Source organism: Mandrillus leucophaeus, unplaced genomic scaffold (assembly GCF_000951045.1).
Source record: "Mandrillus leucophaeus isolate KB7577 unplaced genomic scaffold, Mleu.le_1.0 Scaffold508, whole genome shotgun sequence".
In the NCBI taxonomy this organism is placed as follows: Eukaryota; Metazoa; Chordata; class Mammalia; order Primates; family Cercopithecidae; genus Mandrillus; species Mandrillus leucophaeus.
Window position 1 is genome coordinate 782,893 of NW_012105453.1, and position 20,656 is coordinate 803,548.

Consider the following 20,656-nt stretch of genomic DNA (forward strand, 5'->3'; position numbering starts at 1 on the left):
CCCACCTCGGCCTCCCAAAGTGCTGGGATTACAGGCGTGAGCTACCGCGCCCAGCCAACAACAGGGATTTCAAGTGATGGCTAACTCATCCTGATGTAACCAGTGCCAAAAGAGCTAGGTAACCCATCTAAGTACAACGGAATTTCAGTAACTTTCAAACAGCAGTTCTGCAGACAGAGGCTGGGCTTGGACTCCACAATGAAAGTCATGATCCCTTACTCGAGTTCCAGACATGAAACAGTTGACCAACACAGAGCCTCTTGAATGAAGAAGTTGATTGCCCTGAAAGAAGGACATGATGATAATACTATATAATATATACTATGAGTCTTCTTAGCCTTCACCAAAGAAGATTGCACCCATGAAGCAGGGTAAAAGTGTCCAGGGAAATGTAAATACCCAGATGTGTGGGTAATTTGTCTCCATGCCTAAATCAAACTGCTTCCTGCAAGCCTGCTGCTGGTGCCTCTCAGGCCATAGGATGGCCCATGGGGTTACTCAGTGCCCTCCCTCAGTTTCTACCATGGCCTTCACAGGTTCACACAGCTTTACTCTCACCCTCCTGTAGTAACGGCCCCCTATGAGATGACATCCCCATCACAAGGCAAGGGAACAAGTTAGCCTCTCTCCTCTCTCTCTCTCTCATCCTTGAATCGGCAGCAAAGCCTCCTCAAAGTAACTACAGAAAGCAAAGCAGAGGGAGACTTGTTGCCAATGGCACCTCCCAGATCCCTTCCTTGCATCTCTAGAGAACCTTAAAGCAATCTTCTTTCAGATGACCAAATTAGATTTCATAGAATCTTGTCACAGGAGCCACAGGTCCCAAAATCCCTTGGAATATTAGAAATTGTGTTATGGCTACCAGCTACGGTCACCACTGATATTTTCAATGTGGGTCACCTGTCAGTAGACAGAGAGAGATAATAGTGAATCCACTGATTGGACCCAGTTCACAGTTCTGAAATAAAAGATGACTGATGATTAAAACAAATATTTAAGGGAAACCTTCCTTATGTTAAAACATAGTAGCAGGACTGGTGTGGTGGCTCACACCTATAATCCCAGCACTTTGGGAGGCCAAGGTGAGTGGATCACCTGCGGTCAGGAGTTCTAGTACAGTCTGGCCAACATGGCGAAACCCCAGCTCTACTAAAAATACAAAAGTAGCCAAGCGCGGTGGCACACACCTGTAATGCCAGCTACTCGGGAGGCTGAGGCTGGAAAATCACTTGAATCCGGGAGGTGGAGGTTGCAGTGAGCCGAGATGGCACCACTGCACTCCAGCCTGAACAACAAAGCAAGACTCTGCCTCAAAAAAAAAAAAAAAAAAAAAAAAAGCGGGGCAGACTGGGCCCCTGCTGGAATATACAGGCTTGCATATGGCTTTCTCCTTCATAACTGCAAAGATGAAAACAATAGCAATCATCATAAACCAAGGAGACCTTGGGTTAAACAAATCATTACAGTTGACAATAGAGGTGTAAACATGACTCTAACTAATAGATCTATAATCTCTCTTCCAAGTTTCTGGCCATTAGCCTTGCTTCTAATTCAACTGAGTGTGGGAGCAGCATTCCCTCTCCTGAGGGATTGGTGCAGCAGCCTTCTGAATTCCTGACCACGCCAGGCTTGACTTTGCAGCCTCTGTTTCGTTACCTGTTGACATTCAAATAAGGCTTCACTTGTTAACAAGACTCTCCTCTGAAACGTCTCTAGCCTTTGATCAGTCTTTCTTTCTATTCTGCAGGAATCTAAAGAAGTTGGAATGGAAAGCAAAAGAACATTGCCGTATTTTTACCAGGTGGCCCCACCATGGGCTACACAGACTGAGAGAGTGAACACGTCCTTGTTCTTAAAGAACTCACAAATACCATTTTTTTTCCCCGAGACTGAGTCTTGCTCTGTCGCCCAGGCTAGAGTGCTGTGGCACGATCTCGGCTCACTGCAATCTCCGCCTCCTGGGTTCAAGCAATTCTCCTGCCTCAGCCTCCCAAGTAGCTGGGATTACAGGCGCCCGCCACCATGCTCAGCATTTTTTTTTTTTTTTTTTTTTATTTTTAGTAGAGACGGGATTTCACCATGCTGACCTGGCTGGTCTTAAGCTCCTGACCTCGTGATCTCCCCGCCACAGTCTCCCAAGGTGCTGAGATTACAGGTGTGAACCGTTGTGCCCGACCTGAATATTCTTAAAATAGGAGTGAAACAGAAATAGTGTGTTCCTGTATCTCAGAATGACAAAGGAAACCAGGAACCTTTGGAGGTTAATAAGTCCATCCCCTTGTCTCAGAGCACAGTTCTCTGCTGAAAGGGCTACAGGCTGACACCTTCTGTTTGAGGTCCACCCTAATCGAAGTCCATTTCTGGACTTTCAACCTGAAGTTCCTGTGCTGTTTCAGGCTCCATGAACCATGTGTGATCGAAACACTCTAAGGAATTAGTGGTTTTCTCACATGCACTCCTTGACATCTGTTCTTTAGCCTGCCAGCCATATTTGACGCTAAGGGAGAAAGAGAGAGCTGTCTCCCAAACAGAATCCTTTGCCATACATCTATCGTGTAGTGTTGACAGTCCTTCTTGCAGGGCGGTGCGGGGGCAATGATATCTCTGCAAAAATTCTCACTAGGATCCAGTGATTTATTTAGCTAACAGCTAAGTTAATTATGTCAGTTTGACAATTTCAAGAGGGAAGGAAAAACACACATGGGCTGGATGAGGAGATTGTCTCAGTAATATTTTATACCAGGACATGGTTAGGAAACCCAATGATTTCTTGGTACAAGTCTCAGCAACCAAGCATTCCCCTATAATCAAGACCATCACTAAGTTTTAAAAGAAATATATTTTCCCCCACAACTGAAAAGGGCGAAGTAAGGCAAAAACACCAAGCAAAAAATAAGTATTCAGTTTTCAAGCAATGGAATGTTTCCTCTGGAAGGAGAAGAGAATCTGGGTGCCTGGATCCCGGTTTCTGTTCTACTTCTCAGTGGCCCTCTCTTCACCTTAGCTTTCTCATCTGTACAGCAAAGAATTGGCCAAGTAGGCATCTGAGCCCTTACAGTAATTGCCTGCCAAGATGCCATATGATCATGGATGTTCAGTTTTCAGGACTCTTGGGACAAGGAGTGGAGTCAGGTGAACACTGGGACTAAGCAGACATCACAGGTTCTCTGCCTCAGAGCCAAAGCCACATTCTCCGCCCTGGTCAGGGAAGGCCTTCCTTGTTTCTTATAGCATGAATCTCAACACCTCTATCTATTCAAAGGCTCAACTATTGCATCTTCTTTACACAAAATTCTTACTGATCTCTTTCTCCCATAGGCCTTGAAGCTAAGTACAGATTTATTCGTCCTTTCCATGCATATTTTTGAGCACCTGTTATAGGAAAGACGCTGTTTCCAGTACTTGGGATATAGGGCAAACAAAGCAGTCTCTGCCGTCGTAGAGATACCTGCTGGAGTTTTGATAGCTTTCTGCATGAGAAATGGGCCAGGTATGATTCTCACACTAGGGATGGGGAAAGGAGGGACCGTGGGCGACGATTTCAGCACTCTGGAGGTGCAAGACAAAAACAACGTCTGCAAACAGACTAGAATAGAATAGCTTATAAAAGGACATTGTGAGCTGGTAGCAGTGGCTCACACCTGTAATCCCAGCACTTTGGGAGGCTGAAGTGGGCAGATCACTTGAGGCCAGGAGTTTGAGGCCAGGAGTTTGAGACCAGCCTGCTGGTCAACATGACAAAACCCCATCTCTACTAAAAAAGTACAAAAATTAGCCAGGTGGCAAATGCCTGTAATCCCAGCCACTGGGTAGGCTGAGACACAAGAATCACTTGAACCCAGGAGTGGAGGTTGTAGTGAGCTGAGATCACAGTAATCACTGCAGCTTAAGGGAAAGAGTGAAACTCTGTGTCAAAAATAAAAAATAAAAATAAAAAAATAAACAAACAAACAAAAAACAAAAAAGAAGAAGAAGAAGAAGGATATTATGACAGAACAGTGTTTGCATACCACCTTATTTTCTTCTGCAACTAACAACACTAAAAATAACTAAGAAGTAACATTTACAAGACACTCTAGGATGGAGAAATCCCTTCTACAAATTTTCTATCATTTTCTTTAACAAAAACCTGTCAAGGTATTATTATTGCCTTTTTAATCAATGAAGTTGATGAATACTCAGAAAGTTTTACATGACCAGCCTGAGATAACTATTAAATGGCAGTGCTGAGACTGACTCTGGTGTTTACTTCAAATCTCACTCTTTCCATCATGATAAAACTGCTCTGAACATTTCTTATTCCATTTTTGTTTCTGAAAGATGGTTTTAGTGAACTGAAGCTTGCCAAAACCTCATTCTGACTACAAATCACGGAGCCTCCCCCATGAACTTACCAACTGCTTCCAGAGTTACTTCTTAAATCTTGTTTTAGCCATTAAATTTTGGTCTGATAAATAAGGCAGTCATTTTAACTATGTAAGAGGAACTAAAATAAGGGGGAAATGACTAACCCCTCACTACATTTTCTTGTCAACGGGGAAACAACAATTCAGGACTGGATTTAAATGTACCTCCATGGTTTAAGGATGAGGAGTTTGGGGAATCGTCTTTAGGTTCATAAAAGACGCCTCATTTCACTTTCACTGAGAGAATGAAAGAAGATGGGAGTGTTGAGCTTGTAACACAAGGAATTTAAATTAAAGGCGTAACAGAACTTCAAAACAGTAAGAGACATCATTCACTGGAATGGAAAGACGCTTCAGAAACATGTGGATTCCGCTTCTCTTGCCATGTGATTCTCCTAGGAGGCTTCGAGTGGGGGATAGGGGTGATGACTGAAATGATTTCAGAAGGTTCCATCCAGTCTTCATTGTGTAGTTTCAGTTGTTACAGTAGAAAGAGTAATGGACAAGGATTCAGGTGATCTGGGTTCTCCAGGGCTCTGCCGCTATCTAGCTGGGCACCCTCCGACAGAATATTTAACTCCTCTGAGCCTTAGTTTTGTTACCTTAATCATAAAATGGGACTAATGGATCTTGGTCTAACCTCCCTGACAGATGATGATGAAAAGCCCTTGAGATAAACTTTACTATACGTAAGTTCATCAGGGCAAACTTCTTTATTTTTATTACTATGATATCCCAAGAGTGTGCTTGGGAATATGTACTCCACCCGGTACATGGCAAGCATTCAATAAGTGTTTGGTGAATCGATGTATAAACAACTGATATAAAAATACTTTGCAATGTAGAAAGAATGGAAATGGGAAGTATCACAGGTATATCAACTGTCTGTGGTGACTATTCCAGCGTGTAACCCTATTACCTCTTTCACCTTCATACCATCCCATGTCCACCCCGATGACTCAGGGTGAGCTCAGAAGGGACAAATCAATAATGTTGATCTCTATCAAATAAAATCAAGCTGGTGGCTACAGGAAGCATATCATGATACTTGGTGAAAATTGAGGTTACAGATGCTATTAATGGCTTCTTTTTTGGAACTTTCTATTTTCCTTGGGCCTTGCTGAAGGGAGTATAGAGAACCTACCCGTTGTTTTATCTGAACTCAACAGGGACATGGGCATAGAGACCAGGAGGAAGGCCCTCCAAGTCCATCTTCCTTGATGAAAGCCTTTCTGACAGATTATCTGTAATTCCTTGACAGGGCAGTGAGTTGCTGTCCCAGCTGACTGCAGGCAGTTATGATCAGACCATTGAATTGGCACATCCCCCTGTGTAATCGAAAGAAGCTGGTACCCATCTCTCAACTTGATATTAACTTAGCATTTTTCCAGACAACCTCCCTGCCCCATCACAGAGTTGCCTCTCAAATATAAATGTCAAGTAAGGCAGCAGAAATTAATTTTATATGCTTTATGAGCACTAGGTAATACCCAGAAGGCTAACAATGGAAGAACAGAATTATAAAAGAATTGGGAATGAATATGCTTTATAGACCCTGGCACATTGCCCAGGGCAGTAGAGTAAGTGGGAGAAGAAAACACTGGTGATTGGGGTCAGTAGTCAGCTTTCTTTTCAGCATGAGTGGTTTTTAGAACAACCAGAACTTCCCCTTTTAAAGACAGCATACAGGCTTTTTATTCCTAGGCCTGCCTCCAAGACACCAGGATGCTCAAGTCTTCTGATGTACAGGTACCCAGTTGAGGGCGGTAGCAATAGACTTCGTTCTGGCAATTGTAGAGCTCTCTATATGAGGAATAAAGATGGGAGCACCTAATTGGTACTCTACCTACATTGAACATTTTAGCATGTAGTTCAGTGGGTTGCTCTGAAATTACATTGCCTATCTCTGAATTCCACTTTTGTCATTTACCGGCTGTGCAACCTTAGGCAACTTACTTAACTTCCATGTGCCTTAGTTTTTGTATCTATAAACCACAAATAATACTAGCACTTATTTCACAGAGTGGTTGAAAGGATTCAACCAACTGACTCATGAAAAGCACGTAGAAAATTTTCTGGCACGTGACAAGTACTCAGCTAACATTGATTGTACAAATTATACTGTCAATTGAAAATGTATGCAATTTGAACTTTCCAACTTTAGATTAGGGATGGTTATTTTTCCCAAATTTTTTCTTTCTACATTAGTGTGGAGACATTTCAATGCTTCTGTGATCCTATGACCCTATCCCTACTTTTAGACCTCAACTTCCATCAATGAGAGGTAGACTTAGAAAAGTACCTGGGACTGAAAGTTCTGAGTTTATGTGCCAACTTAGCCAGTGACTAGCTGGATGACTGTAGGGTAAGGTCACTTTCCCTCTTGCAGTCTCACTTGTTTATTTTCAAATGAGGGGATTGGACCACTTGACCCCTAGAGATGCTTCTAGTCCCAAAATTCAAGAAATCTGCTACTCCCATGGAAGCTCAGGACCCTCATACCTAAATCCTTAGGTGACCTAGTTTGGCTTCTACTTTGTGTTGAATACCGGCGGTACATCACCAATCCTCCTTTCCCAAGTACATTTTCGCCATACTTTCTGCCTCCCACTCCTCCTACTCCTCCTCTGTCACTTAGCAACTTGGGGTCCCAGCATGAGTAAGTGGGAGGAACTGGAATTTCCAAAGTCCAACTAGCCTGCAAACTTCCCCTTTTACTTCCCCAGGTCACCCTCACATTTCTTGCAGTTTCTCAAGGTCCCTGGTCTTTTTACTTCCAGAAAATCTTGTCAACTGAAGACGCTCTACAGAATGAGCAGCGATGTGTGAATGGGTCTGTCTCATGTAGTCATGGAGCTATCAGTTTCCCCTTAGTTTATCATCAAGTCACCTGGAAGTTGAAGTCCCAATATTATGTGCAACCAGCATGTGCTTCTACCCTGTATGTGGTCTTAAAAGTCAGGATTTATATGAAATTGTGATACGACATAATTCCTAACTTAAGACCCTGATGTAGAGGAATAATATATGGCCATGATGATTCCTCAAGGATATAGAACCAGAAATACCATGTGACCCAGCAATCTCATTCCTGGGTATATTCCCAAAGGATTATAAATCATTCTACTGTAAAGACACATGCACATGTATGTTTATTGCGGCACTATTCACAATAGCAAAGACTTGGAACCAACCCAAATGTCCATCAATGATAGACTGGATAAAGAAAATGTGGCACATATACACCATGGAATACTATGCAGTCATAAAAAAAGGATGAGTTCATGTCCTTTTCAGGGACATGGATGAAGCTGGAAACCATCATCCTCAGCAAACTAACACAAGAACAGAAAACCAAACACTGCATGTTCTCACTCATAAGTAGGAGCTGAACAATGAGAACACATGGACATAGGGAGGGGAACGTCACACACCGTGGCCTGTCAGGCGGTGAGGGGCTGGGGGAGGGATAGCATTAGGAGAAATACCTAATATAGATGACAGGTTGATGGGTGCAACAAACCACCATGGCACATATATACCGATGTAACGAACATGCATATTCTGCACATGTATTCCAGAATTTAAAGTATAATTTAAAAAAATGAATGAATTATAGGAGGTCCTCAAATAATGTCATTTCATTTAAAATTGTTTAGCTATAAAGTTGTTCAGCAAAAAAAAAATCTGGTTTCGTTATACATCATTTTTCTTATTGTTGTAGTTTCCAAGAACCTATTGAAGACCTTAAATGAGAATTTATTGCACTTCACATTTATATTGCTTTTCACTGTTCATTTGTAATTTACTTACACATTGCATCAGTGAAATCTATTTAGGCAGATTATATGTGAGGATCCATGTCACTGGTCCTCAGGTTTGAGTTAGATTGAAATTGCCTAGGAAGCTTACAAGTGCTAATGCCTGGGTCTCATTACCAGAGATTCTGATTTACTTAGACCTGTGTGGTATGATAATATTGAAAAGCATCAGAGAGAGTTCAGATGGTGCAGTTCCCAAAGGGATTAAGCTCAAAAATGTAAGTTACAAAAGAGTTTATTGTACCACCAGGCAATGTGATTTCTTCAAATGTCTTCTTCAAATGCATTGCCTTCAACACTGTACTTACTGTCATTATGCTGGGTTATTTTCACCACTTAGAAATTTCATTTTATCTTACTGCAACTGTAGATTTATATGCATATAGATTGTTATCATATTTCCTTCTTGTGCATACATAAAAAGAGAAATAGGAAAGAATAACATGGTAACAACATCCCTAAACTGCCCATTCAGAGATGGGTTCTTTAAAAACTGTCTCATTTTTACTTTCTAATAAAGAAAATGTGGTGTATGCATACACAATGAGATTTGATTCAGCTGTAAAACAAATGGCATCTTGTCATTTGCAACAACTTCGATGGGACTGTAGGTCATTACGTTAAGTGAAACAGGGAAGGCACAAAAATGCAAATATTGCTTGTTTTCATTCATACGTAGGAGCTGAAAAGTTAATCTCATGAAGGGATAGAGTAGAATGTGGCTTACCAGAGCTGGGAAAAATAGGTAGGGGGATGAAAAGAAGTTGGTATATTGGTCCAAAAGTCCACGCAGATGAATTAAGTTTGAGTATTTAATAGTACAGTAGAGAAATTTTAGTTAACAATAATATGGAATATTTCAAAATAGCAAGGAGATGAGATTTGTATTGTTCTCATTATGTTGGTTCTTAACCTGTGGTACTTCTGTTCCAATCTCATTCTTCTGTACTCATCTTTTGCCAGGTTGGGATTCTCAAAATCATGTCCTATTTCCCATGTAGGTTTTTTGATGTGTTGGTTGTTGTTGTCATCCGTTTGCGTTTGAGACGGAGTCTCACTCTGTTGCCCAGGCTGGAGTTCAGTGGCATGATCTCAGTTCACTGCAACCTCTGCCACCCGAGTGTAAGCAATTCTCCTGCCTCAGCCTCCCAAGTAGCTGGGATAACAGGTACAGGCCACCACGCTCAGCATTTTTTTTTTTTTTTTTTTTGGTAGAAATGGTGTTTAACCATGTTGGCCAGACTGGTCTCAAACTCCTTACCTCATGTCATCCACCCACCTTGGGCTCCAAAAGTGTTGAGATTGCAGGCATAAGCCGTCACACCTGGCCCAAGTAGTTTTCTAATTATGAAATTTCACTCCTTGTCACTAAGGTTCATCACACGGAAAGTTCAATGTACTTCATTCCCGAAGCCTCAGAGTTTAGAGGATGTCTTCAGTTACTGTTTCTGTTACTACATTGCTTCCTTTTGCGTTTGTCCTGTGGTAACAATTGAACCAACTCCCTGTATTCAATTCTCTTCATTAAAATAACTAGATTGACTTTTATTCCTGAACTTTGATTTGAGAACAAAGGTATGTTGTAATTGTCTACAATTGGAATATTTTTAAATGTGCTCAAGAAATAAAGTTGGTTTTAAATATAAATATATATATATGGCCATGAAATGGTCCACCAGTGATCTTCCCTATTGGCATTTGTATGTCTCTTTGATTGTGTCTGGTTCCTCTGCCAAACTATAAGTTCCATGAAGGTGGGAACTATACTTTTACTTACATAGCATTGAAGAGATTGTCTAATACACTTGGTTGTCAATAAGTATTTGCTGAACAAATGATTGAATGAGTATAGGTTAGTCTATTAGGTTAGTCATTTAGAATGTAAAATCATATGAAGTCCCTGTCTTGGGAATGAGATACAGGAAAGAAATTCCACCAGGAGCGAATGGGAATACGGTTGTACAGGAGTCATAAGATGGCCAAGATCTTCTGGTCTCTCATTGAGAAGAGTCCTGTTATGCTACAGAAAGCTCTTGACTTGGCCACATGCACATTGCACTGTCTATAACCTCTCAAAAGGGACTTCAGGGAGCTCTCAGTTCAATTGTCTCTGGGATCTGATGCCTAGGAAGGCCACTGATACTTTTAAGAGCCAAACTTTGGGTAGATCTCAGAAAGTATAACAGTCAAAATAAGATGTAAAAAGAACACAGGTATGAAAAGAACAATTCGATATGACAAAATGGGGCTTGTCCCAGGAATGAAATATTCAAAAGCAATTAGTATAATCCATTACATTAAAATCTAAAGAATAAAAACACAAGATAGTGTCAAGTGATGCAGAAAAAGCATTTGTAGAAATCCAATATCCATTCATAATATAAATGCTCAGCATGTTAAGAATAGAAGAGAACTTCCTCACCTGATAAAGGATACCTACAAAAAGCCTACAGCTAACATGGACAACGTTGAAGGACAAAATTCTTCCCCTGTAAGATCAGGAACAAGACAAGGGTGTCCATCCTCATCACTCCTATTCAACATTGTACTAGAATTCTTAGTGCAGTGAAGTAAGAAAAATAAATAAAAGTTATCCAGATTAGAAAGTTATCCCTCTTTGCAGACGACATGATTGTCTACATAGAAAATGCTAAGGAATCTACAAGAAATTCCTGGAACTGACAACTGAACTTAACAAAGTCACAAGACATTAGCTTAAGACACAAAAATCTTTCCTATTTCTAGATACTAGAAGTGAACAATTGAAAGCCGAAATTTTAAAGAAATAATATTACTTATAACAACTCTGAAAGACATAGGAAAACTTACATTCACACACAAAAAAATATGTGAATATTTATAGCAGCTTGATTTATAATAACCCCAAATTAGAAAATAACCCAACAAGTCTTTTAACAGATGAATGGATACATACATTGTGGTGAATCCATACAGTGGAATGCTACTTAATAATAGTACAACCATTATGGAAAACAGTATGGAGATTCCTTAAAGAACTAAAAGAAGATCTACCATTCGATCCAGCAATCCCACTACTGGGTATCTACCTGTGATGGTGAATATTGAGTGTCAACTTGATTGCACTGAAAGATGCAAAGTATTGTTCCTGGGTGTGTCTGTAAGGTGTTACCAAAGGAGATGAACATTTGCATCAATGGACTGGGAGAGGCAGACCCACCCTCAACCTGGGTGGGCACCATCTAATCAGACCCCAGTGTGGCTAGGATAAAAGAGGCAGAATAAGGCAGAACAGCAAACTTGCTGAGTCTTCCGGCCTCCATCTTTCTCCCTTACTGGATGCTTCCTACCCTCAACATCAGACTCCAAGTTTTTCAGCTTTTGGACCCTTGGACTCACATCAGTGATTTGCTCTTGGGCCTTTGGCCAAAGACTGAAGGCTGCACTGTCAGCTTCCCTACTTTTGAGGTTTTGGGACTTGGACTGACTTCCTTGCTCCTCAGCTTGTAGATGGCCTATGTTGGGACTTCACCTTGTGATCATGTGAGTCTATTCTTCTAATAAACTCCCCTTCATATATACATATATCCTATTAATTCTGTTCCTTCAGAGAGCCCTGACTAATACATTACCCAAAGGAAAAGAAGTCATTATATGAAAAAGGCATCTGCGCACACATGTTTATGGCAGCCCAGTTCACAACTGCAAAGATACGGAAGCAACCTAAGTCCACATCGATCAGTGAGTGGGTAAAGAAAATGTGGTATATACATAGGTGGGAACTGAACAATGAGATCACTTGGACTTGGGAAGGGGAACATCACACACCGGGGCCTATCATGGGGAGGGGGGAGGGGGGAGGGATTGCACTGGGAGTTATACCTGATGTAAATGACGAGTTGATGGGTGCTGACGAGTTGATGGGTGCAGCACACCAACGTGGCACAAATATACATATGTAACAAACCTGCACGTTATGCACATGTACCCTAGAACTTAAAGTATAATAATAGTAATAAATAAATAAATAAATAAATAAAAAATAAAAAATAAAAAATAAAGAAAATGTGGTATATATCCACCACGGAACACTACTCAGCCATAAACAGAAAAAAAGTAATGTCTTTCACGGCAACTTGAATGGAGCTGGAGGCCATTATTCTAAGTAAAGGAACCCAGGAATGGAAGCCCAAATACTCTATGTTCTTACTTATAAGTGGGAACTAAGCTATAGGGACGCAAAAACATATAGAATGATAGAAAGGACTTTGGGAACTTGGCGAGGAGGTTGAGAGGAGGGTGAGAGATAAAAGACTACATATTAGGTACAGTGTACACTGCTTGGGTGATGGGTGCACTAAAAATCTCAGAATTCACCAGTAAAGAACTCATCTGTGTAACCAAAAACCACCCCAAAAACTACTGAAATAAAAAATAATAATATAAAGAAAAATAAAATAAATAATGATAAACTATTGCTACAACAGCTCCGGTGAATCTCAAAGGTATAATGCAGAGTGAAAGAAGCTAGTTTCAGAAAATTACATGCTGTATAAATTCATTCATATGGCATCCTCAAAAAGATAAAACTATAGTAGTAGAGAAAAGATCATTGGTTGCCAGGGTTAGAAATATGGAGAGAATATGACTACGAAGGGGGTAGTAGCATGAAGGAGTTCTTTGGGGTCATGGAACTGTACTGTATTCCGATAATCGTAGTGGTTACATGATCCTACATGTATGTTAAAGCTCATAGAGCTATAAAACCCCCGAAAGTCAATTTTGCTATATTTTAATTTTTAAAGAAAGGAATATAGAGCTATTTTGAGAGAAATGAAGACATGAAAGGATAGCCCAAGAGAATCCAGTAGAAGAAGCAGAGGCAAAGTTTTCCTTGGCTCTTGGTTTTGGGCTGTCTGCAGAATATCAGTCTTGGATCTTTTTCAGCATCAACTTGCAGAAACTATGCCTTTCCACCCTTGTCCTTGTTGTTTCTCTGAGTCCAGGTCCCCCCATCCCCATGCCAATGGACGCTTCATAATGGGGAAGGCATCACAGCAAGACGCAGGCTTGGGCCTTTCCCAATGAGCAGGCTCTCATTAAGTACCATCTCACCATCAACCAGCAACAGCAATGTCCCTCTTGCCCAAGCTCCTCCCTCCCCTGCACTCTGGTTGCCCTCTAAATGGCACCAGCCCAAACCAAGGACAGTCACTCGTCCACTCACTTCCCAAATATTTACAGAGTGCCTGTTGGGTGCCAGGCTCCGCCAGGGGCTCTGCTGCCAGGCCGAAGCTCACGGTGGCATATTCTGGAGAGCCCGGCTGTTGGAGCAGCTGTCCTCACGAGAGCCAGCACTGGCATGTCCTGTCCCAGAGGACCCAGGTCGTTATCTCATTTCCCATCTTTGCAGATTTTAAATGCTTTCCAATACTTCACCCCTTTCTCAGATGAAGATTTAAACACAGGTAGGTGGACATCCAATATGGTAATATTTTTCTGTTGACTCATCAACCTCCACAGGCACTTGCTTCCTTGATTGTCTGGCCTTATTCAGTTGGTACTTTCAGTGTGACAACTTTTCTCAACTTACTGGCAGAAAAAAAAAAAAATCATTCTCTTCCTGTTTCCAGAGGTGCAACAGGAGGTTGGCAAGAGTAGGTCTTAAAGAACAGCAGTGACGCCTGCTAGGGCCCTGACAGATTGGCAATAGAACTGGGGCTAGAGTTTACACCACAAGAGCTCCAGCGCGTTTCCACAGTCAAACGACTCGGGATGCTGAAGATCTTACAATCTGAAGAATTTGTGCAAAACCCAGACAGAAATGGAGGAAGCCCTCTCCCAAGTATCTGCATAAGCAACGTGGGGCAGACACACTTTCCAAACTCTGTCGTGTCCTGGGGGCAAGAGATGTTTCTGATAGAAGTTGCGATGACAGCGGTTCACAACAGCCCCACATTCAGGGAACTGTTCCAGCATGCCAGAGGTTGGGAGGCTTTTAACTCTCTTCATTCATCCTCACACACCACATGCCAGCTAAGCGAAAAGAATGTGAAGGAGCTGATGAACCACAAAGACCAGGAAATGCAGAGTAAATGCTGATCGGAAGAGCCGTGGAAGGTAAATGGGTATCAAAATGCAACCTGGGAGTGTGGGCTGGCCTTAGGATGCTTGAAAGCTGTTCCGATGACTTCCCAGCACAGGTGGAGGAGGCCAGCCCGCAGGTGCCAGGAGCGGGAAGGGAAGCAAATGCACACCCCTGGGCACTTGCCCGGTGCACACCGTGGATATGCTGTCCCTGGTGCGGTGTGCAACGAGGCTGGCCTAATGCTAAACTGAGGTCAGAGCTTTGCTGAGTGAGAACGCCAGTTCCAACCCTCAATGTGACGCTTTATTAAATAAGTGACAACAATAACTGATAATCAAATAGAACAATTATAACCATATACTGTAATAAAAGTTTTGTGACTGTGGTCTCTATCTTGTCGTACTGTGCTCACCTATCTTTGAAATTCAGTTGACCTCATGTAACTGAAACTGCAGAAAGTAACCACGGAAAACGGGTATTATTGCATGTCTCTTGACCTTGGCAGTCCCAAGTGGTTGGGAGAGCACTTGACAGATCCTAGCAGGCTGACCTCAGTGCTAGTCCCAGCTCTAACTAGCTGAGTGACTGAGTAAAGCCGTCTACCCTCTCAGGTTCTGCCACAGATGCAGCTGTGTGCCCTCCAGGCGCCCAAATAGATGAGAGAACAGCACAGGGAAATTTCCCATCCAGACAGCCCACTCTTTGCAACCCTTGACTCTCAAATCTTGCACCTCTCGAGCATCGGGGCCCAAAAACTCTAGTAGGTCCACAAACACCGAGAACCTGAGTCCTCAGACGCCTTTGGCGGGACCGTGTTCTTGGTGGGACCTTGTTCTTGGACCACCTTGGGCACACGTCATTCTGAAGACACTTGTTCCCCGGTGTACAGGCCACGCTTTCCCCATTCCCGCTCCTCCAGCGAATGTGAATGGCAGAGACTAAGGCAATTCTCCCCATCTCTGAATCTGCTCTTCCCTTCCTTAAAGGGATTGTACGGCCCAAGGGAAGAAAGCGCAGGGAGATGCTGCCCCCTTCTGGGAAACATGCAAAAGTAAAACCCCAAAGACCGGGAATTTCCTACCTGTTCTCGAATTCTCCTGGCTGTGGAGATGCACTCTGTGTTCTGGGGATAACCAACACCTTATATGCTAGATGCAATTGCCGGAGAGAAGAGGAAACGTGGGCTAGCTTCATCATCGACTCACCATTGAGACCTTCCTTCAAAGACGGGAAAAATCCCTGAGAGGGAGGGAGAGGATTTAAGAGGTTATTGCTGCCATCCCCTGCCTCTGAGCAAGAACAGAAGCATGGCTCAGTCTCCTAGCACCCTCATCATTAAAAAGAAAGTCTCCCTCTGTCTAATAAATCCCTTTCCTGCTACAAGTTCAAGTTCACACTTCCCTTGGGTCAGGGATTAATTGGGTGAACAAACCAAATTTGAGCACTAATTATTGCTTAGCTCAGGAACACCAGCTGTGACCTTGCCCTCGGGGAGCTCACGGTATAGTCAGAAGGACAGAAAGGTAGTTCAAGAGAAAATATATGTAACACACGTGAATGTGCCTGGGTGTTACAGGGGTGGCCGGGAACACAGACTACATGGGGGTGCATCGGGGTCCTGAAGGTGTCCTCATGAAGAAGACAATTTAATTCAGCTTTAGAGAATGCATAGGACTTAAAGAGTGATGGTCAAGAAGGAAAGAGATAAAAGTGTGAGACTCTGCATAGCTAGACGTGCACAGCAAGAGGAAGAACATTCCTTGTTCCTTCTTTCTGTCTTGTTTTCTTCCCCGTGGGGATGAGAAAGCAATAGGCCACTTCAGCTTGAGTTGAATGGCACGCCATTGAAAGCAGCCGTCGGACTGTCAGAGTTTACATACAACCTTCTGGCCATAAATAGCGCTCTACATGCACTTACACACCCCCTCTGAAAATAGCATTGGCTGTTCTCACAGTGATTTGAACTGAGAGTTTATATTTAGTTTACTCTCTCCCATCTATTTATGTTTCTTTTGTTTACATAAATATCCCTCTCGATTTATTGCTGTCACATCTGGGCACCTGACATCATTAGAAGAACACATAGCAACTTCGTTCCATACAAACTGGGCAGTGAAATCCATCTCCCCCTTATCCTTGATCTGTTCTCAAATGCACATCTTAGAATTCCACAATCCCAGTCTTGAAAAGAGACTTAGAGAGGCTGTTTTTTCCCTCCTCCCCTCCCTCCAGCTAGATTCCTTGGCACTGGACTGTTTAAATTTCACAGATCTCCCAAAAAGGGAGCTGTACCCCACCCCCTTGGTACAAAATTGGCCTTTTCAAGCCGTAGACCCATTCTACTGGAGTGCCCGTGAACAGTTCACTCTGCTCAAAGGACACTTCACTAACTCACAGGCTGTATCCTTGCAGCCAATTTCTTTCCCCAACCAGCATGCTTACTTTATTTCCCTGCAGCCCTCAGCTCTTATTTTTATCAATCTTTTTGCCATTTTCATGAACTCTCCTCAGAAGCTCCCCCTTCAGATTGGGCATTTTCCTCAAGGTTGAGGGTTCAGAATCCAAGTGAGACCCTGGGTTTGGTGGGAGGCCATGGGAAAGGGTGCTTGAGTCCCTGGGGCAACACCCAGACCCAATCATGATGTTCTAGTGCCACCTTACTATCATAAACAGCACACGAATGTCTGTGAACTCCAGACCTTTCTCTACCCTGCTCCTGGAAAAGTAGAAAGAACAGAAGCTTTGGGGTCAGACAGTTCTAGAGGCACCTGTTAAGTTGCTAGAGTCTTGGGCAAATGCATAAGCCTCTCTGAGCCTCAGTCTCCTCATCTGTAAAATGGAGACAATAACACCTTTCAAAGCTGCGAGAAAATATGATGAATAGGAAGAGTAGGTGTCCAACTGTTATGAAATGTCTAATATTCTCTCTGCCCTCTTCCCTTGAGAAGCCCCCATGTCCCTCTCTTGACATTTTTTAAATCCCCCTTCTAATGAAGACTTCCTAGAGCTTCTGTAGAGTCTAAGGAAGTCTGAGTCTGCCCTCTGAAATGACGGTCAGTGTTCCTAGATAGGAACAAGCCACGTTTAACATAGACCACAGGCCTGGAGTTCCTGGAAAGAGATTAAATTGCTGCGTAGTCTTGGTGGCTATTTGGACAGCCTGCCTGGGCAACCAAAGAGCAGAATCCTGTTCTGTGGTGCATCCTGAGGGGGACGGACACATTCCCCATCTCTGATGAGGATTGAGCAGGAGGCATAGGAGAAGATGGGGCAGGGAGGTGGAGACTGAGGCACCCAGAGAAGAACAGCCAGATGGGGAAGGGGACAGACCGCCTGGAAGAGGCAGGACCAGCAGACACCTTGTTCTCACGCACGCTGTCTCTCTTGCATTCTTGGCTCCAATCTCATCATCTTCAGTCTCTCACCAAACATACAGCCAGTCTGGTATTTATTCCAGGTAATCTTGCCTTTTTTTGCAATCTCAAGCCAAAGGAGGAAAGAACAGAATCAAAAACTCAGAGAAAAACAAAATTCTAAATTGTATCCAAGTTAAAAGCTCTCCTTCAGCATGCACGCTGGATCATATAAATCACCTGAGAAAAGGAGGCCACTTTAGGAGCCTGCTCTTTAAAATTGTCCTCCCGATCAGGGTCAGCACTGTGGTTTCCAGCAGTTGGGTGGGGGTGAAAGCCCCGGGTCCCCCAGAGAGGCAGTGGCTGAGGCAGGCAGTCACCAAGGGAAGCAAAGGACTCCTGGCTGGACCAAGGCCATGCACCCAGGGAGATCGTCCCTGAAGAATCTAGTTTTGTCTGGGAAAGCGGGCTGGCCACACCAGCTCCTGCATCCCCGTCTTGCCCAGGCTGAGAAGCTGGTCAAGTCCTCCCTTTTCCTTCATTCAATAATAATTTGTAAAGTTTGCACTGTGAGCCAGGCACTGTCCTAAGCACTTGCCATCCATCAGTGAACTCAGCAGGGAAAAGTCCTATGATCATGAGATTTGCATTAGATTTCCTGATCCACTGCTAACGACCGTCCCTGATATTCATGTGGTAGTTAGTTCCTGATGAATGTCTTTGGATGCACTCTCTCGTTTGAATTTCATGGCAGCCTTTGAGGTTAGCTCAGCAGATCCCACAGCCGCCGTTGGTGAATAACAGGGGAGAGGCACACACAGAGAGCGGATGCAGAGTGATTCAGAGGTGGAGTCAGAACAGGAATTCGGGGCTCCCGACTCTCCCCACAGGGGTCTGTCCTCTGTCGCTCTCCACTCCTACCTTGATGCTGATGAAATCCAAGTCATCCACTTCTGTGCTGGGGCTTTTCCTCCAGGAAGCCTGCCTGGACTGCTTCACCACACTGACCTCCCCATCCTTGAATTACTGTAACTGTTATGTAAGTGCCATGTTAGTTGTTCAACACTGTTTTGAGCATCATACTTCCCTGGCTAGAGTGTAAACTCCTGGCTGACAGAGGCAGCATAGAGAAACTCTGGATCCTTTAGCCGCACTTCCTGACCAGGGTGCTGCTGTCCTTTTTATGATGTCCCAAGACCCTGATGTCCTCGGTTCTCAGGACCACTGAGTAGGGTCTGGAGCATCAGGACATGACCTCTGGCTGCAGGTGGCCTCATTAGTTTATTCTGGTGAACTTTGCAAATCACTTTGCATATGTCCCATTGTATGAAAACAAAAACAAGAAAACGCCGAAGTGCTCTGCTTATATCCACTAGCAGAGTACTGGACACCGGGCTGGTGGTTACTAGATATCTGGCGATGTGTTGAATGCTGAAAAGACAAACCACATTATTTCAAGCTGAGAAGGAGGGATGGGTGAAGTATCTCATTATTGCAAATGATGACTGAGACCAAGAGAAGTGGATGATTTGTTGAGGGTCCCACAGTGCATAAGTGTCAGAGCCAGGCCGGGGCCTCGGCTTCTTAGTCTGTATCCATGCCACGAGCTCACTTTATTATTTAAATGGACAGGCTATAAGAATCCAATGGGCCACGATTCCAAAACTGGGCTAAGTGTGAAGAAAGAGGTCTTTTTGCATCCTTGCTTCAGCCCTTGGGAAAGTTGAAGACTGTGTGTTACGGACAGGCTGTCTGTCACCTTGACTCAGATTCCAGGGAAAATGGCTGCAGGTTTTCCAGCAAGTCAGCAGACCAGAAAGAGTGATGGGGCAGGGAAAGATAGCCCATGGCCAGCTGAAATCAGAAACCAGGCCTTTAGCACCAGGCCCAAATGGCCAGAGTCTCAGAGGACTGCTAAGGCCACGGGACAAAAGTCTCCATTCCCAAGCGAGGCCGCATCTCTGAGGGTATGAGGAACACCTGCAAGCCAGATGTGTTGGTTGGAGGTTGACTTTTGTCGGTACTGGCTTCAGTGCACCTCCCATCCCCCACCCTTGCCCACAGTGTAAGTGAATACAATTTTGCAGACGGGAAGAGAAGGGAAGCTGAGCAGAAACATTTGGCATGCAACACACCACACAAGATGCTGAGACAATATGTGGCCTATCAGTGACTCACTCCCTAAGCACTCCGTCCAGGCTGTTTGTTAGAAAAAAATAGGAGCACTTATGGAAAGAGATTGTGAGACACCCAGAAACCACAGGTTTGAGTCTTGGCTCTCTGGTTAACTGGTTATAGGACATTCTGAAGTTATATATCACCTCAGAGCTCAGTTTTCTCATCTATGAAGACACCAGAAGCTTGGCTAGCTAGTACCTATACTTTTTTTATATTTCTAACATTCCAGTGAATGCTTCTGTCTTGATGTCTTCAGATACTAGCAAAAGAGCTGCTAATAGTTCATGCTGGTATACTAGCCCTCTCTGTCTCTAGCAGGAAAGACTAGATAGCTACCAGGGTTAGAATATTTTTAAAAAATCAAAGCACATATTTCGATGGCTACCATAATTCCTGGCATGTAGTGGAATTTCATTAAATGTTTAGTGAGGGACAAAAGGAAAGAAGGAAGGAAGACAGGGGAGGAAAGAAAGATGGAAGGAAAGTAGAAAGGCAAGACCAATTGAAGCATACTGTTTTTTCCTCTATGTAAAAATTTTGATTTCTACCTAAGTAATTAAAAACTAACATTTTGGAATGCATTATCCCAGATATTATTTTAAGCGCTTTAACCTATTAATTATTTAATCTTCATAACCAAACTGTGAGAAACCTGCTGTGTTTGTTCCCATCTTACAGATGAAGACATGGAACCACAGAGAAATTTACTAACGTGCTGAAAGTCATCTAGAAAAGAGAATGGTTAGGGCTGAGAAACCAAAAGACAAGGAGACCAGCAAAAAGTTCAGCCCCAGGAAACCCATGCAAAATTTGCTCCACCTGGATGAGGCA